At 47.0% G+C, this 18388-nt stretch overlaps 1 protein-coding gene across 7 annotated transcripts in view; it reads left to right on the top strand.

Annotated features, from left to right (window-relative positions):
* MARK2 (microtubule affinity regulating kinase 2) overlaps positions 1–18388 on the top strand; it is a 59058-nt gene that overhangs the window by 6481 nt on the left and 34189 nt on the right. The gene's annotated exons all lie outside the window — the stretch shown is intronic.

The raw sequence follows: 18388 nt of genomic DNA, 5'->3' as shown, positions 1-18388 counted from the left end.
GGCGGAGCAGACCAGAGGCTTCTCTGTAGAACCAGTCAAGCTGGTTTTGAGCAGCCTCGGCCTATTTTCCCCTGTGCTCTTTGGGAAGTTGGCAGTACAAAGGTCTGCCTTCTCTGGGGCTCTGCTCATTGAGGTGTGAGTTTGGATGAGGTCTGTAAACACCCCCATTGCCCCTAATACTGAGTGGGCCTCTGAGCAGGGCCTCCCTACATGAGCGGGCTTTCTCTACACCCAGTGCTGCTCAAGGCAACTTTGTCCCACGCTCCTGTCACTGGCAACTCCTAAGATACAACTCCTTTCCTTGGGCCCCCTCTGCAGGTCACAGCTTGGCGAAAGGCCCCTGCAGCCTGGCCTGGGGGAAGGGACCGGGTTTGTGGTTTATAGGCGGGGAGCTGACTCCTGGCTGTTGGGATCTGGCTGCTACATCCATTGAGACCCCAGACCTTCTGGCTCCGTGCAGTGGGACTGTCTGTCCAGGCCTGCTGGGGAAGAAAAAAGGAGAGAGAGTAGTTTTTGGTCTTTGGCAGCTCAGCAGGTTAACAGTTTGAGTTTATTCCTGATCAGGTACCTGTAGGAAAGGTGGGAGTCGTCAGTCACAAACTGGCACTTCCTGAACAGCAGCAGGAGACCTTTCTCAGGGAAAGGACATGGGATTCTGAGGCTCCTCTGACCATCAGAGCTACTGGTACAGCAGGATTGTTTTCCCAGTCCCCCTCTAAACTGGAAAATTCCCCACGTCTGAAAGTTTGGTGATTAATGAGTAAAACCACCTGCAAACATAGTTCCAGCCCTTGCCCTTGCCCTTGCCCTTGCCCGTGGGGGCTGGCTGCTTCTGTCACTGCTACAAGGATCTACTCATTGCTTCTCCTGAGCGCCGGTTCACTGAGGGTTTTGTTTTGGTTGCCCATACCCTGTGTACAGCGTGGCTCCTTTTCCCGCACCTTAGACCTGAGGGTCTGCTGGCCTTCCCTTACCTCCATCACTCCCCAGCCCCCCCAGTTGGCCATCATTTGAGTGTCTTTGCATGTGGTGTTGGATGTGCTTGTGGCTTGTCACTTCGTTTGGGCCCGCAAGTGTTTGAATGGTTGGTTCTGTAGTCACAGGAAGTGGGGCCCCCCAGGCCTGCTTGGTCTGGCAATAGCATCCTAACTGAGCTGAGCTATTGGCAGAGTTGAAAGGAGATCCCAGCACTTGGGGACTTCCAGTAAGTGCTGCGTTCTGGTTAGAGCAGGCTCTGCAGCTTGAGTCCCCTGTGCTGGAATCTTGGTCAGCCCTACTGTGTGAGTGTTTCAGGCCTGTTAGCTCATCTGTAAAAACACGAGTGGTGCTAGGCCCTATCTTGGAGGCATTGTTGTTTTGAGCAGCAGAAGAGTTAACGAACATAAAACTCGTTAAAATACTGCCTGGCAGGACGTGATCATCCTCGTCATCACCGTTCTTAGTTGAGCGACTTAGTGGGTTTTCTCTGCACACCACACAGCTCCAGGTCAGTATGCGTTGGGATTTCTCTGTAATTGATTGAAAGAGTCTTGGTTTCTTTCAGTCATTAGGGTCCCTCAGGTGCTTTTTCCAGCATTTAAAAAAAAAATCGGTTTGGGGCGCCTGGGTGGCTTAGTCGCTTAAGCGTCCGACTTTCGCTTGGGTCATGATCTCGCGGTTCGTGGGTTCGAGCCCCGCGTCGGGCTCTGTGCTGACTGCCAGCTCAGAGCCTGGAGCCTGTTTCAGCCTGTGACTCCCTCTCTCTCTGACCCTCCCCTGCTCACGCTGTCTCTCTCCTAGAAATAAATAAAACATTTAAAAAAAAAAATCGGTTTATGTTTATTTTATTTCTTTTGTCGAAGTCAGCCAGCTAGCTGAATAGAATGCTGTTGGAAAGGTTTATGTACTATTGAGATTATTTTTTAAAATGTGGGTGCGTTCATGTACACAATATCAATATCAGATGATTTTAATTGATTGAATAAAACAAACCAACCCAAAACACTACCTTCTGCCTGCCCGTATTTCTGTGTCACGGGCGGTGGTGGTGGTGGTGGTGGTGGTGGTGGTGGTGGTGGGCCGCCTTATCAGTAGTGCGTGGAAGGCCAGGTCCAAAGTCACCAGACCATGGGTGTTTCTGAGGGCTGGGATCCAGGTGTTAAAGAGGCCCCGCCAAGCGCATAGGATTTTTTTCCGGTTCCTTTCTTCAAGTGCAGTATTTACCCTTTGGCAACAGGAGAAAGCTCCCTGTTTCTCTTAAAGACCGCGTGGGAACTTAGCAGCTAATGATTTTAGGTTCCTTTTATACTAGCAAAGTGGCTTTCAGGGCAAGCCCTTCTTATCTCTGTCCTCCCCTTTGTGAGTCCCCAGAAGGGTCACAGCTATTTCTTGGGTCACAGCCATTTCTCGGCTGCTCCTGTGAGTTTGTGGACTTTGAATCCTGGACTGAGATTTTGGTCTCAGTCTGTTCCTTGTTTATCTTCATGTCTTGGCCGCTCCTAGAGCCTGAAGGCCTGGTCAGAACAGCAAGTAACTTGCTTAGTTTTTTCACATTACGACTGCAGCCAAGGTGAAAGGTGACAGTGTCGCCTCAGAGCTCATCAGGGAATATTTCTTTCACTGTACTTTCCTCTTTCGTTTGACCCCTCTGCTGACTTATCTCACTTCCTTTTTTTTTCTGTTTGGTTTCTTTGAACTCTGTTCCTTCATTATCACTGTCCATCTCGGTTCATCTCCATGCCCCACTCTGCCTTACCTGTTTCTATGCCTCTTTTGTGGCATGGCTCAGGAGAGGAATTCTGATAGTCTGAGATCTCCTTCATGTATAGAATCCCAGAACTACCCAGTCCTTTCTCCCATTCGTCTGATTTTTGTAAAGTTAAGGATTTGCTGCTTTAGAAAATATTTTCTTTTTATGGCTCTGGAGCCACCTTCCTTAGTAAAGCCAGGCCTGGCGATCTGACAACTTATTAGGGTCGGCATCCCGGTTTCCCTGGTGACAGGGTCTAAGGCAATTCTGGGCTGTTCCCTCTGGCCTATCCGGACGGCTGTAACGCTGGACCCCCTCTTGGGAGGGATCTAAAGAGGCACTTGTGAATTTTGGCAATGCGATATTGAATTTGGCTCCCAGAGTGTGGTTTGAGGACCCTGGGGCTCCCTAAGGCCCGTTCAGCGGGACACGAAATCAAAATGAGTTTCATCAGAACATGAATGCGGTATCTGCCTTTTATCACTCTCGCTCTGTCCGTATACAGTGGAGTTTTCCAGAGGCTGAATGATGTGTGCTGACATCATCACTCTTGGCTAGTGAAATGTGTGCTTCTGTGTTCTTGTGTTTTCTAGAATTTTTAAGGTTGTCCTTTAAGGTATAAATATAGACGTTTTCAGCCATGCGCTCAGTTTGTTTTCAGTGCTTCTGGACTCTTGCAAGCTTTCTTCACTTGTGCCTGCCGTAAGCCTTGTAAACCTCATTATTGTCCTGTAAATCATTATTTTGAAATCCCACCATTTTCCTGGCATCTTCGAGGAAACACAACAAGTAAGTACAGCTTGTAAAACTTACTTGTAAAAACTTTCGGGAAAGCTTCTAATTTTAAGTATTACTCACAACTTATTTTAGCATTTTATCCTAACACAGAGGAAAATTTATCATATTTCTCTTATATTCAAGGATGGATTGTTGGCTTTAAAAAGGGAGATTAGAAGACTTGCAGCCTCTGTTTACTGAAATGGACATGTCAACAAGTGAATGGGAGGAATCTGAAGAGTCTAGGCAAAACTGTAAATAAGGAATGAGAAATTATTAGAAGAGATGATATTGTAATGAAAGCTATCTTCTCCTCAGCTCTATAGATGTTAATACTGTACTTTATCGTGTCTTACGCAACTGAACACTGTTTACGTAGTGCCGGTTAAGGTGCCCCATCATGTCAAGACCAGTCATTCAGAGTTCAAAGAGAAAGGAATCGATCGAGTAATTTCAGTGTGTACACCATGAGCTCTTTAAAAGCCAAAAGTCGCTCCAGCTTTTCAACCTAGAAATGAAAAAGTCACTGGATCTTAAAGGATGAGTTCTGACATTGCTTTGGCTGGAAAAGCCCACCCAGTGGCCGAGAGACTAAGGTCTCGAACAGCAGACATCGCTGAATGCCATGCCCCGTGGATGGAGAGTCGGTGAAACGCAGGGCAGTGCCACTGGGTGTGCCACCGCGTGTGTTACCATGACTCGTCGACGGAAAGGTTTAGGTACGAATCGAAAGACTGAGTTCCCATCTTGTTTATAGAAGTGTACTTTTCGCCTTACAAGTGAGATTTACAGACGTGGCTCAACTTGTGTCAGTACCAACCACGCTTCAAAGAATTTTCTTTTATGTGAACGCTCAGCAGTGAACACAAGTAGTGTTAAATATGCAAGGGGTTGAATAACTCTTTTGATTCTCATGGTTCGTCCTGGAAGAACTTCGTTTTCATTTGCATTGTTGGTGCAGAAGTAATGGCAGAGAAAATTTGGCTGGCGGCGTAACGTAAATCAAGGCAGTGGCAGCAAATTCTGCTAGTGGTCATGGTCGTGGACTTCTTTCCTGCTAGACACTTGTGGTTTAGAGGGAGGGCATTTTCACTTGAGTATGTCCTAAAAATTGTTAATTTTTATTAAGTCTCAACCCTCTAATAAAAGTCTTTTTAGTATTTTGAGTGATGAAATGCCAAGTATCCATGGGGTGTTGCTGCCGTATCCCATCGTACAATGACGGTCTTGAGAAGATGCACTAATGTGTTGGAGCTGAACCAGCCACATGGATCATCATTTTTACTTCAAAGAAAAACTGACGGATCAACTACAGTTATTCATACTTGAGTATTTAGTGGACGTTTTCTTGAAATTGAACAAAGTGAGTCTGTCACCATTGCCAGCAATAAAATTCAAGCTTTCAAGTGAAAATGGGAATTTTCGAAAACTTGGATTTGTCAGACGTTTTTGATGAGACCCGTGGTAAAATTAGTGGAATGTGATCTTTTGATATTGTATGAAATGTCAATGTTTAGAAATTCTGTATAACTCAGTGAAGGAGTATTTCCCAAAGTGCAAGATGACCAGTATATTTTAACATAAAAAGCACACAAAAGATTCATTGATGGGGGTGTCTGGGGGGCTCGGTCGGTTGGGCGTCTGACTTTTGATTTCAGCTCAGGTCATGATCTCACAGTTTGTGAGATTGAACCCCAACCCAAGTTGGGCTCTGTACTGAGAGTGCGGAGGCTGCTTGGGATTCTCTCTCTCTCTCTGACCCCCCCCCCAAATAAATAAATAAACTTAAGAAGAAGAAATTCATTGATAAAATTTCAGATTGCACCTTGCAACTAGCTTTTAAAAACTACTACTTTTGAGTTTGGGTCTGGTGTCAAAAAAGAAAATTCTCAGTATCCAAAAGGCTATTAAACTCCATTTTCCAGATACAGGTCTATATGAAGTGAGATTTTTCCTCATATCTTACAACTGGAACAACGTATTGAAGCACATCAAATGCAGAAGCAGATAGGAGTTGGCTCTCTTCCATTAAGCTGGACATTAAAGAGATGTATAACTGTAAAACTTTTGCCGTGAATTTGTTTTAGAAAGTGCAGGGTTTTTTGGTTTTTTTTGTAAAAACAGTTAGGTTATTTGTATGCACATGAATGGGTTTCTCAATTTGAATTAATAAAATATTTTTAAATTACCATTTTAGTTTCTAATAAGGTAGCTATCGATAACGATAACCCACATAAACCCAAGATCTGTGCAGTCTTCGGTAATTGTTTTAAGAGTGTAAAGAGCCCAAAAAGTGAGAAAACTTTTGTTTGTAGACAAAACTTGAGTTGATTATCCATCTTGGGTTGGTTACTTGGCGTTGACTTCATAGGGACCCTTGTTTACAGTTCAGGCTGCAGTACAGTGCCTGTCGGGGCCTTGGAGACTTTGACCCCAGCCAGCCTATTTCCTTCTTCTAATACATACAGCATTGGCCCCATGGGCATTCATTGGTGTTTTATCAGTGGTTTGTTTTATTCCCTCTCTGCCTTTTTCCTTACGTTTTTTTCTTTTTCTCATTTTCCTTTCTCTTTATTCCTGTTTTACATCCCTCCCCCCCTTTTTTTTTTCATTTTTTCTTTTTTCTTTAGTGTTCTAGTGTGGAGCTTGGGGGGTTTGTCTGGCATTGTGTTTTGATTGGATTATGAGATCAGTTCATGGGGTGGACTTCCTTTGGTATGTGTAAAATTGTGGTTTGGCAAATACAGTTTGTTCAGTAAAAATAAGTAACTCACGTTTACGTGTCATGGGTTTATTCTGTTCTTTTAAACGAATAGGTACCTATTTAAATCTTCTCTGTTATTTCTAATACAGTAAATATTAATAGATATGACCCACATAAACAAATGTTTTTGGGGGGGACTCGATTGTTTTTAATAGTTGCAAGGAGTTCCTGAAACCAAAAAGCGTTAGAATCACTGTTGTAGACAAAACTTGGATTAATTCTCCCTGGCTTTGGTTGGCCGATTTCTTGGTAATTTCATTAAAAAACCATTTTGCAATTCCCAACCCCTGTTTCGTCGTGGCTGTGCCTCAAAAAGGCGCTTGCTGCCTTGGTTTTTCTGTTGTTCTAGCTAAGGAAGCTGATTCTCAGCCACCTGAGGGACTGCGACCAAAGGTGGCTCATTTTCTCCTTCAAAAACAGAGCTCTGGTCTTGTGAGGTTTTTTAAACAGTATTTTTTTTAAATTTTGAGATAATTTAAAAGGAAGAAAAGTTGCAAAACTAACCCAAGGAGTTCCTGTACATTCTTTTCTCACCTTCCCCTTGGGTTCACGTCTTCTCTGACCACAGGACACTTATCAGAACTAAGAATTCGCCTCCATACAGTACTATTAACCACAGCACAGAATTGGTTCAGATTTCATCAGTTTTTCCACCGATGTGCTTTTCTGTTCCAGGACTCAGTCCAGGAGCCCACATTGCAATTTGATTGTCATGTCTCCATAGTCTCCTCAAATCTGTGACCGTTTGCTTAGTCTTCCCAGGACTTTTTTGACGTTGACAGCTTTAAAGAATACTGGTTAGTTTATAGAATGTTCCCTAATTATGGTAACCTAAAATTTTCTCATGGCCTCGTGCTTTAACTCCCCATTTTTTTCATTGTGGTAAAATATACACATAAGATTTACCCTTGTAATCTTTTCTTTTTAATTTTTTAATTAAGTTTATTTTTGAGGCAGAGGGGGACAGAGGATCCGAAGCGGGCTCTGTGCTGATAGCAGATAGCCCGATGTGGGGTTCAAACTAAAAACAAAAACAAACCACAGGATCAGGACCTGAGCTGAAGTCGGACACTTAACCGACTGAGTCACCCAGGCGCCCCCCCCTCCCCGTTTTTATGATTTCTAAGTCAAGTGGCATTAAGTACATTCACAGTGTTATGTAACCATTTACTATCTCTAGAAAATTTTCATCATCCCAAACAGAAATTCTGAATCAATTAAATAGTAACTCTCCATCTCCTCCTCCCCCAGTCTCTTGTAACCTCTATTTTATTTTCTGTCTCTATGGATTTGGCTACTCTAGGTACCTCATGTAAGTGGGGAATCCTACAGTGTTTGTTTTTTTGTGTCTGACTTATACTTAATGTTGTCCAGGTTCATCCGTGTTGTAGCTTTAATTCCATTTTAAAAGTTAGCTTGGGTTTTTACTATGGCGTTACGTATTGAGTTGGTATATTAGAAGATATAGTTATTAAGAAATGTTGTAATTGGCTTAATGATTAATTTATTTAAAAAATTTTTTTAATGTTTTGTTTATTTCTGAGACAGACAGCATGAGCAGGGGAGGGTCAGAGAGAGAGGGAGACACAGAATCTGAAGCAGGCTCCAGGCTCTGAGCTGTCAGCACAGAGCCCGATGCAGGGCTTGAACCCACGAACCGTTGAGATCATGACCTGAGCCAAAGTCAGGTCATGAGACGCTCAACTGACTGAGCCACCCAGGCGCCCCTAATTTAAATGAATTAATAGATAATTTAGCATTTTCGAAGTTTTAGTTAGAATACTGTGGTTATACCCACATAAAGAAAAGCTGTTCAAGGTCCCAAACAGTACAGAGTGTAAAGGATTTCCAGACAGAAGTGTGAGAATGTCTTCTGCAGACAAGGATTGGGCTGATCATCCCTGTTCTTGAATGGCTGGCTACTTGATAGGACCTCACACTGGACCTTTGTTCTGCCGTTCCCGGAGTTCTGGCTGGGCCGCAGGAAGGTCCTTGCTGCCTTGGTTTGGAGGCATCCTAGCTGAGGAAGCTGGTTCTCAGTGACCCGAGGGACTTTGACCAAAGTTGGCTTTTTTCCTCCTTCTAATATAGAATGATGGCCTTTTTTCCCCCCCATTAAAAAGATAATTGGGCTTACTTGGATTTCATTATGACGGATTTTTTTAAGCTTATGATGGCATTGGCTATTGGTCAATTCCAAATATGAAAACTGCAAAGCTTGCTTAGCCTCTATCCTTGAAGAACCTTGGTGCCTGTAATAGCTGAAGGCTGCTAGGCTCCAGTCACCTGCTATGGCCAGAACACACAACAGTCTGTTCCCTGGTGGCTGCAGAGCCTACACACTTTGTTCCTTTTTCTTCCTGTTTCTGAAAGAAACATGCCTGGCAAATCCCACACTTGACAGAGATATGCTTTATTTTCTCCTGGGAGAGGTAGGTAGATTTGGTGTGTGACGGTGTGAACTTTATCTATGCTTGATGAGTCTTTAAGGGACAGGTAAAAGCGGTAGATGCATAGTTTCTCAAGTATCTTATGGGGGTGCCTGGATGGCTTGCATGCTTAATGGTCTGACTCTTGATTTCCGCCTAGGGTTTGTGGGATCCAGCCCCATGTCAGGCTCTACACTGTCAGTGCAGGGCTTGGGATTCTCTCTCCCTCTCTTTCTGCCCCTCCCCCACACATGTGCGCATATACTCCCTCTCAAATAAATAAACTTGAATATTTTTTGCTGGGTCCCTGGGTGGCTCAGTCGGTTAGCGTCCAACTTGGCTCAGGTCATGATCTTGCAGTCCGTGGATTCGAGCCCCACGTCCAGCTCTGTGCTGACAGTTCAGCCTGGAGCCTGCTTCGGATTCTGTGCCTCCCTCTCTGTCCCTCCGCCCCCCCCCCCCACTGTGTCTCTCAAAAATAAACGTTAAATTTTTTAATTAAAAAAAATTTTTTTTAAGTATCTTATGATTCTCGGCCTGTTCTTTTGCTTGTACTCATCATCTATCGTCCATGGCACCTCTGACTTTGGAAGGCTTCCCTTGGGACCACTAGTGGTAGACCTTTGGGCCACCTCTAATAGTTACTTGTACCAGTTCTAAGCAGATCTTTTTAAATTCATCTCATTTGTTCAGAATCACTTCTCATTGGGTCATTAAAAAACACTGTTTAATCAGGTGCTTAACTTATATCAATTTGCGTCTACATATAGACTTGCAGGATTATAGCTCCATTCCCCATCACTCAGCAGTCCCATAATCCTCTGCTTTTTACACAAAGCTTGTTTCTTTTCAGATTCACATGTGGCTTTCATTCCAATTCCAGAATTGAACTTGATGTGCTTTTCTCTCTCTCTCTCCGGCCGCCGGTCTGTACAGAAGATAGACTTTTGCTTTCAAAGGAGATTTGTTCGCTCTATTAGCTAAGGCAGTGACTCCGTTAACGGTGCCTCCCAGATGGCCCTCTAGTGCATTAGTCTTCCAAGTGGTTGGGAAATTCTTAAAGGGAATGGACTGAGGACTTGGAGGGCCAACCACCCCTGCCCATTCTCACTCATGGGACCCGGTCTTCTCCGAAGCTAGTGTCTTTAGCGACAGACATAATGATCACCTATATGTATCGAACACTTACTTTGTCCCAGACTCTTGCTTAGCTGTTTTACACTGATTAACTCGTTTAGTCTTTGTGAGATGGTGGGTCTTACTCTTTTACAGATGAGGAAATAGAGGCCCAGAAATGTTGAATAACTTGTTTGTTACAAACCCAAGTGGTCCAGAGTGTATCAGTGTCAGAGCAAGACTTTCTTGACTGTGGCGAATCCTTTGGTTCTGGCTTCAGCTGTGTCCAGGCAGCAGGAGATAGATACCTTAGGATCTGCTCCCCGTCAGCGTGGGGTTGGCCTAAGAGTCGTACGTGGCCGCCTCTGCCCCAGATTGCACCCCTTGGGCCACCCAGGGCAGGAAGAAACAGATGCCGCTCGCCAGGCTTACCTCCCTGGTCTTGACTCTTCGTGCAAGAGCTATGGGAAACTTTTTATTTATTTATTTTTATTTTTAAAATGTTTTTATTATTTATTTTTGAGAGAGAGAGTATGTGAGTGGGGGAGGAGCAGAGAGAGAGGGAGACACAGAATCTGAAGCTGGCTCCAACCTGTCAGCACAGAGCCTGATGTGGGGCTTGAGCTCACAAGCTGTGAGATCATGACCTGAGCGGAAGTTGGATGCTTAACCAACTGAGCCACCCAGGTGCCCCTATGGGGAACTTTTTTAAAAAATTTTATTACTTAATCCTAGCTTCTGATTGTTCTCTTCATCTCTTCTCATCTTCTGGAATTTCAAGAACCGTTTTAGAAAGCCAGAATTCTGAGGCCTAAAATTAATAACTAACAAGTACTGAGTTCATAGCATGGAACAGCTTTGATTCCTAGGTTTGACTGCCCTGCTCTGTAGCACCCATGAAATGCTGGGATTCTAGAACACTTTTACATGCGCTCCCACACCCCTGCTCCCCCCAAAAAGAAAAAAGCTGTTGTGCGTGGATCTTAACTGTGTACATTTTATCACAAAAGTAATGTTCTCCCTTTACAACCCTCTACGTGCCACTTACACAGAGGTGCCGAGCTCCTTGCTTTTAGCCTTGACTGCCAAGGGCACTGAGCACCGTGGCTGGTAGTACCAGGCTGCTGTGCGCGTTTGGGACTTGCCAGTTCAATCCTGGGAGCTGAGCCCTGGCAGTCCTGTGCCGCCTTATCCCACTGCTTGTTTTATATGCCACTACTTCCTGTTTGCTTTTGTTCAGTCTTCCTTCTGGCTCCCTGCTCTCTCCCGAGGCTGATGCCCGCAGCTCTGCCCCTGGGTCTCCGGGACCTCTGCTGTTTCTCAGAGTGACTGCTCTGTGCCCCTCTGGAATTTTAGTTCACTTGAGTTGACATGTTTATGGTTTGATTCGCTTGCTTGTCTCCCCTGGCCAGTAATGCCTTTTCTTTCATCCTGTTAGACGTCTTGAGTTTTATTAGCAAAGTGCTGAAATTTTAAGGCTGTTTGAAGATGCCAGCGTGGGGTGAGAGTAAAGTGGCCAGCTGCTGCCCTCGAGGCACGCATCACTGACCCACTTGGGCCCCTCTTGCTGCCCTAGCAGAGCAGGAGAGGGAGTCCGACCAGAAGAGCGTATTTGCGTTCAGACCTTACTTGCTTCTCCAAGACCACGGTCGCGTGCCATTTCTAAATGAGTGACTTTCTGTTATGGGGAGAACCAAGGTCCAAGAAGCAAAGCCTGTTGTCTTTCTTCTGCGTGGTCTCCCCCTCCCCACATCCCATCTCCAACACATTTTTATCTCTCAGCAGAGGTAGCTGCTGTTCGCACACAGGTAGTCTTTGGTGACACGGGCCACGGCTTCCTTGGAGAGTGCATGGCGGTGTTTTCTTGCTAATAAAAAGGCTGTCATAATGGGTTAGGTCCATAGGGGCTCGGCCCTTCTGTACTTGTATTCCCAGGGAGAAAAATTTCTAACTTAATTACCACATCACACTGGCAGAGAGGTGTGGCTGCTAATTGATTAGATGACAGTCCTCTGCATTGATGCGGAACTGTTGGGGTGGCTGGGTTTCGTTTTGTTTTGTTTTTAAATAAACAAATAGATTTGAGCCAGGTAAGTTTATTTTGGAAAGATGAAGTTCCTGAGCGGGGATTTCCCTTTATGAGCCTCACGTCTTTAGTGCCATTCTGTGCCCCTCTTTGCTAACCTGGTCGGAAGCACTAAGTTGGCTTTTCTCGCCGTTTCGGTGCACGTGGGGAATAGGTCTTTTCCTCCCCTGCGTGTCCGGTGCACTGCCTTTCTGTTGGGTAGAACCAGATTCCTTTATTTGGTTTGCTTTTCCTTCCCTCCTGTCTTGGAATAGTTGAACTCTATTCTGAAATATATTTTTAAGATAGCGTCTCAAAGCAAACACCCTGCCTTCCTTGAAACCACAGAAACTGCTTGTGAAACAGCCGCCAGGGCAAGCCGCCAAGTCTGCACTGTTAACCCACCCTGGTGACAAATGTCAGACACTGATGGCACACCAGAGTCACGACTGGTGTGTGAGGGTTTGCTCAGTAATAAATGTGTAGGTGCTAAGCTCCCGGTTCTACCTCCAGAATGCCCACATTATTATATTCTTCATGGGGAACCATTCCCGAAGAGTCTTGTATAGCTAACCTGCTGTATACTCTACGGGGAAGGTTTTAAACAAACCAATTCCCATTCCCCCCCTCCTTTTTTTTTTTTAATTTCAGGAAGTGATTTTCTTTTGAGGTGATTTGGACCAAGCCTCTTACCAGCTTTTCCCATTTTTATTTTTTTTATTTTTTATTTTTTTAAATGTTTTTATTTATTTCTAGGAGAGAGAGAGAGAGAGACAGCGTGAGCAGGGGAGGGTCAGAGAGAGAGGGAATCACAGACTCTGAAACAGGCTCCAGGCTCTGAGCTGGCAGTCAGCACAGAGCCCGACGCGGGGCTCGAACCCACAAACCGCAAGATCATGACCTAAGTGAAAGTCGGACGCTTAACCGACTAAGCCACCCAGGCGCCCCAAGCTTTTCCCATTTTTAAGTTATGGCTTCAGAATTGTTTTTCCCCCACAAAGGAGGAGGACTTGGGCCTTAATCTTTACCCCCAGGCCCTGAAATGGCTGACTTCTTTGTTTGTTTGTTTAATGGCATAGAATTTTCTCTGTCTAAGGAATTTTCTTTCTTTTTTCTTTCCTTTTAATTTTTGGTTAAATTTTAGTTAGTCGACATACAGTGCAATATTGGTTTCAGGAGTAGAATTCAGTGATTCATCACTTAGGGAATTTTATTTCTTTACAAGTACTTTCAGGAATGAGTATTTGTTCCTCCCATTACCTTCCAGAGGAGTTCTGACACCTCTGGTAGCCTGATGGGTGAGAATACTGTTTGAAAACTGGCATCTGGGCACCTGGGCCACTCAGTGTTTTTTAAGTGTCTGACTCCTGATTTCGGTTCAGGTCGTGATCTCACGGTTCGTGGGATCGAGTGAACCCCATGTCAGGCTCTGTGCTGACAGTGCAGAGCCTGCTTTGGATCCTCCCACTCTACCTCCCTCTCTGCATGTCCTCTCTTTCTCAAAATCAATAAATAAACGTTAAAAAAAAAAAGAAAACAAAACGGTATCAGCATGCACGGAGCTATAGCACTGATTGAGTGGGAGGGGAGATCTGGCTTGACAACCAACAATTGAGAAATAAAAGGAAAAAATTTTTTCTTAATTTTTTTAACGTCTATTTATTTTTGAGAGACAGAATGTGAGCAGGGGAGGTGCAGAGAGAGAGAGAGAGGGAGACACAGAATCGGAAACAGGCTCCAGGCTCTGAGTTGTCAGCACAAAGCCCGATGTGGGGCTCGAACTCACAAACTGCGAGATCATGATCTGAGCTGAAGTCAGCCACTTAACCAACTGAGCCCCCCAAGGCGCCCCAAAAGGAAAAAGATTTAATGTGCCTCCCTGTTCACAATCAGCACTGTGATGAGGGTTCTAGATGCAGAGCTTGAGGAATCCTTCCCAGGTCTTCCCCAAGAGCACCCTCTTTTGTTCTCTTGCTAGGGGTTTATTCTGACTTCATTTCTGTGACCTGAGTCAGGAGCAGCCGTTTTGAGTTTAAGTTCTTCCCATTATCATTGTTGGCTTGTCTGTTAGGCCTGCCCCTGGTTTCCAGATGGGGAGGAGACCAGGAAGGCTAAATGATTTATTCTTCACCGAGTTTCCCTGGGTTGGCCGCCTCTTGATGCCAGCAGCACGCGACTCCCCACAGTTGGTGCAGTGGGTGGGCGTCCCCGTTCGCTGAAGCCCCAGGATTTAGATAGATCCTGGCAGATCTCGTGCTCGTAGCTAGAAGTGCGGCCCGAGGTCTTCAGATCTCTCCGCCCGTGGTTCTTCTGAAAAAACAGAAGTCACAGACTTCTAGTAAATTGGAGGGATTAGGTGGACTGTTAACTTTAGTTCTTGGGTTTGGTCCCACCTTGGACTATGATTTGTGTTTATCTATCTCTCCCCCTAGATAATCAGCCCTTTTGAAGTCTCGGCTGTTTTTATCCTTTTCTGTGTACCTTCCTCCCCCAGAGTCTTTTGGAGTGCTTTGTGCAAGGTCATCTCTCAATTTTTTGTGAAACAGAGTCAGAGAAATTATAAAACGGGCATTATTTACGTACAACCACCCGTGGAGGAGTCTGTCCATGCTGATTTGTAAATCCGACCTCTCCTCCGGTTTTAGGATGTAGAAGTCACAAGTCTTCATTTGTGTCTTAGTAGGTGTGATAATGACTACAGAGAACAGCTTTTTCAGGATGCGGGGACAAGGAGAAGAAAAGTTAACTCTCTTCCTGGGCTGTGTTAGGAACCCAGAGGGGAAAGCCTAAGGGGAGAGTCTGCTGCCGAGGAAACCCTGTCTGGCTTCCTGAAGGAGGGGCCAGAGCCAGAAAGCAGGCCCTCCTGATTTGGGGGGGCGTTCCAGTCTTGCCTCTGACACACAGCATCTCTGGCTACGTAGCTGCTTCTGGTTCAGTTGGCCTCATCCTTCCCTCTTTGGATGGATGAAGAGAGAGAGGTACACTGAGTGTTGGGGATTTTGTCCAGAGTTGGACGGGTCATGCGGTCTGTATCAGAAGGCTGGAGTTATTTATAGTGGGAGAAAAGCGCAGGAGCGTGGCACAGGAAGAGCTAATTTCACACCACCTCGGCGCCTGGTGATGATGAGAACCCAGATTTTTCTTTGAGCATCTCAGGGCAGATCAGTTGCTTTTCTGAATTGACCAAGAGCTCTGCCATCCGGGACCATGTTTCCCAGGACCGCTGTGGGTAGGGCATGAACGAGATGGAGGACCATTTTCTCCTTTCTTCTTGATTCCCTGCTCTCTGTGACTCAGTGCGAAAGCCCCACCTGACTTCTGAATCTTCTGTTTTGGGGCTGGCTGTAGGTAGGGTGGTGGCAAAAGGACCTGCTAGACCGGTCCGCTTGGCCCCGCCTCCCCCTCCCCTTACTCAGGGCAGGGAGACTGAAACTGCTGTTTGGGGGCTTTGCCAGGCCAGTTTCTCCCCATGGGTCACCTGCCCATGGCAGTCAGGTGGGGTGCTCCCACCCAGGACCTCTCCAAGGAGTCAGGCTGCTGGGGAATCATGCTGTGGGGGGACGGGGGGAGCACACACCCTACCAGCATTGCATCTCTTCAGCTCTCAGTGTGCAGAGCGCCGGGGCCTGCTGGAAATAGACTCTGTGCCAGGGTGCCTTTCCCTGTGCCTGTAGCCACACTCCTGCTAGGCCAAGAGGCTGGGAGGGTTGAGGAGCTTGTAAATTGTGGGTAAATCAAGTCTAGGGGGGAGGGAGAGGATCCTCCCTGAGGGCACACTGTGTTTCTAAGTCTGGGGTAGTCACCTGGGTTAACTTTAATTTTTTTTTAGCCCTAGGCAGAAGAGATTTTCCAGTGTGTGAGCTGGTGTCCAAGGCATATTAGATGAGATTTACTTACAGAGCTAGACTTAGGTAGCGTGACCCGATATAAGCCAAGGTCAGGATGTAGTCTTCAGGACGTGTGGACCATGCCCACTTCCTGCTACAGTCTCAGGGACCGGGCTGGAAGGCTTACGAGCACAGAGGCACTGAAAGCCCGCACACCCACACCAGGCAGACCCTCATTTTATAAGTGGGGAAACACAAGTCCCAAGAGGGCGAATGACTTGCTCAGGGTAATATAACTTGTTTGCATGGGGCCGGGTCTAGAATCACGCTCCCGTGGGGACCTTGGCGCTCTACCCGCATTGCTTCCACTTCGAGTGGTTCCTGTTGCTCGGAAGGCCTGAGTAGGGGCGAACTTGCAGACCTGCTGGCGGGAGGGAGGCTGGGAAAGGACACGTAGAAGGGCAGCAGGCCCCAGCTCCACACACCAGAGATGAGTTCTGAAATCCTGCCAGAGACTTTGTCCATAGTGGTGCCAGGAGGCCGCAGGGACCGGATTTAAAGCAATGGGTACCAGCATTGTAGTCCTGACCCAGGTTGGAGGGGTCACACTGAGCAGAGTCATGCTTAGAGCTATCAGGTGAGGCGACTCGAGGAAAAGCAGAAAGACCCTGACCCTGATTTTCCCTTGTGAATTAGGAAGGCACTTGTGGAGAGCCTGTTAGGTGCCAGGCACTGTGCTGGGCACTGAGGACACAAAAATGACCTAAGTCCTGGAATTTCCCTCAGGCCGCTCTCAGCCTTGTGTAACAGTGAACAGGGCAGCCACCAGGGGTTGTGAAGTAGTCAAGTCCTTGCACAAAGAGGCTTGAAGGTCTGTGACAGGAACCTTGTGAAGTCAGAGGGATGGAGCAGGGAAAGCTCTGGCAGTGATGTCTGAGTGGAGGCAGACCAAGAAGAATGGGAGTGGATGTTGGAGGCAAAGTGTTCCGGGCAGCGGGAGGCTGTGGCAAAGGCCTGGAGGTCTGAGAGAACATTCTACATTTGAAGACAGTTGGCTGGAGCCCAGAGTGAGACTCTAGGAAGGGACAAGGGCCAGGCTGGAGCTGCAGGCAGGGAAAGGGAGCCAGCCAGCTCATTATGCAGCCGAAAGAAAAATCCAGAAACCGTGCAGATCTAGTCTGAAAATCAGTTTTATATGTAGACATGTGTACATATGTGTAGACATTTTTTTATGTGTAGACATTTATACACATATACACACAAACATGTGCACACAGACATGTAAAAGTTAGTTGTGTGTGTTTAAGAGCCGCTTTGGATGTGAAGCCATCTCTTCCTGTTGTCAGTGGCTGAGTGCCCTGTTGAGATGACTGCTGGCGCCCCCAACCCTGGGGTATAGAGCGGGGGACTGGACCCGTGTTTTTATGTGCTAGAGTGGGTGGAAAGGAGGTTGAGGCTATAGTCCTGGTGGGACCACTCCGGCTTTAACTTTGGAGCAGGCTGGCCGAGGACTTGGAGCTTCTTCAGGCCCCAGGGTCAGGACCGATTTCCCTTTTCTCTTGGGGGAGTGACTCACGGGCCAGTCGCTGCCACCCAGGGTTCTGCGGGCCTTCCTGAGGCAGCCTGCTCCAGCTGGCCAGTGGTAGCTTTCCGGTGAGAAAGAGGAAGTACCTGGTGGCCGCCCCTCCTGCCTCACGTTTCTGTCGCTAAACAGCACCTCTCTGTGGCAGCCTGGGGCTCCGCTCTGGCGAAGGAGGAGCTCTCTCCTCCCCGTGGGAGGGGCCGGCGGCTGTGGCTTCTGCCCTACCCTTGGTCACAGAGTAGCTTGCACTACACAGCCAGTGAGAGTCCCCCTTTCCACCTGTCATCGAGTGCGCGAGTGAGAGACCTTAACTTACAAGGTTGTAGAAATGGCCATGCTCCAAACTGCAGGGTTCAAGGCACAGCCGGGGAGGCGTGTGAAAATTGACCTCAGGTTAGAGCTTGGTGGACTGTCTGCCTCAAAAGGTGTAATGGGGGCAGCGTTTCGCTTCTGACCACATATGGACACTGCCCTGCAGACAGCTGGGCCGTCCCCTCTCCTGCCAGGGAGTGAGTTTTGTTCCAACACCAGTCTGGCCTTTACTGTTTCCCCCCCTGTCTTTCCCCGGGGACCATGAACCTTCCCACCTCCTGTTATGTTCTAGTTCTGATAGGAGTACCATTCAGAGTTCTTGGCAGGAGACCGGCTCACTTCTACCCGTGCTGGTTTCCCGTCTTTTCCCAGTATGTTTGATGTGCACGTTCCCCAAAGTTCCTTCTGCAGCCGCCTGGCTCTGTAGTGCCCAGAGATCGGAGCCCACCCTGGTTTTAAGGGCGGGGCTTGAAAATAGAGGATCAGAATCTCTCTTCCTCCTCCCTCTCCCCCTCCCCTTCCTCCTCCTCCCTCTCCCGCTCCCTCGGGCTCTCCCTCCCCTCCCCCTTCTCCCTGTCCCCCCCCCCCCCACTGCCAAACAAACTGGAGTGACCGGCTCAGAGGCTCCAAGCAGCCTCCAAGCGGGACTCAGCCCTGTCAAATTGCCCTACATGACAGCAGCTATCTGGAGGAAGATTAATGCACGCGTGAGTATGTGAACTCCGGAGCGCATGACCATCCCGGGCTGGTTCTCTGTGGCATGTGTGGACTCATTCTGGCGTTAGGGA

The sequence above is a fragment of the Hyaena hyaena genome, unplaced genomic scaffold (genome assembly GCF_003009895.1).
Source record: "Hyaena hyaena isolate Hyena2069 unplaced genomic scaffold, ASM300989v1 scaffold_632, whole genome shotgun sequence".
NCBI classification, from domain to species: domain Eukaryota; kingdom Metazoa; phylum Chordata; class Mammalia; order Carnivora; family Hyaenidae; genus Hyaena; species Hyaena hyaena.
Note: the sequence above shows the minus strand (reverse complement) of the source record. Positions and strands in the feature narration are given on the sequence as shown.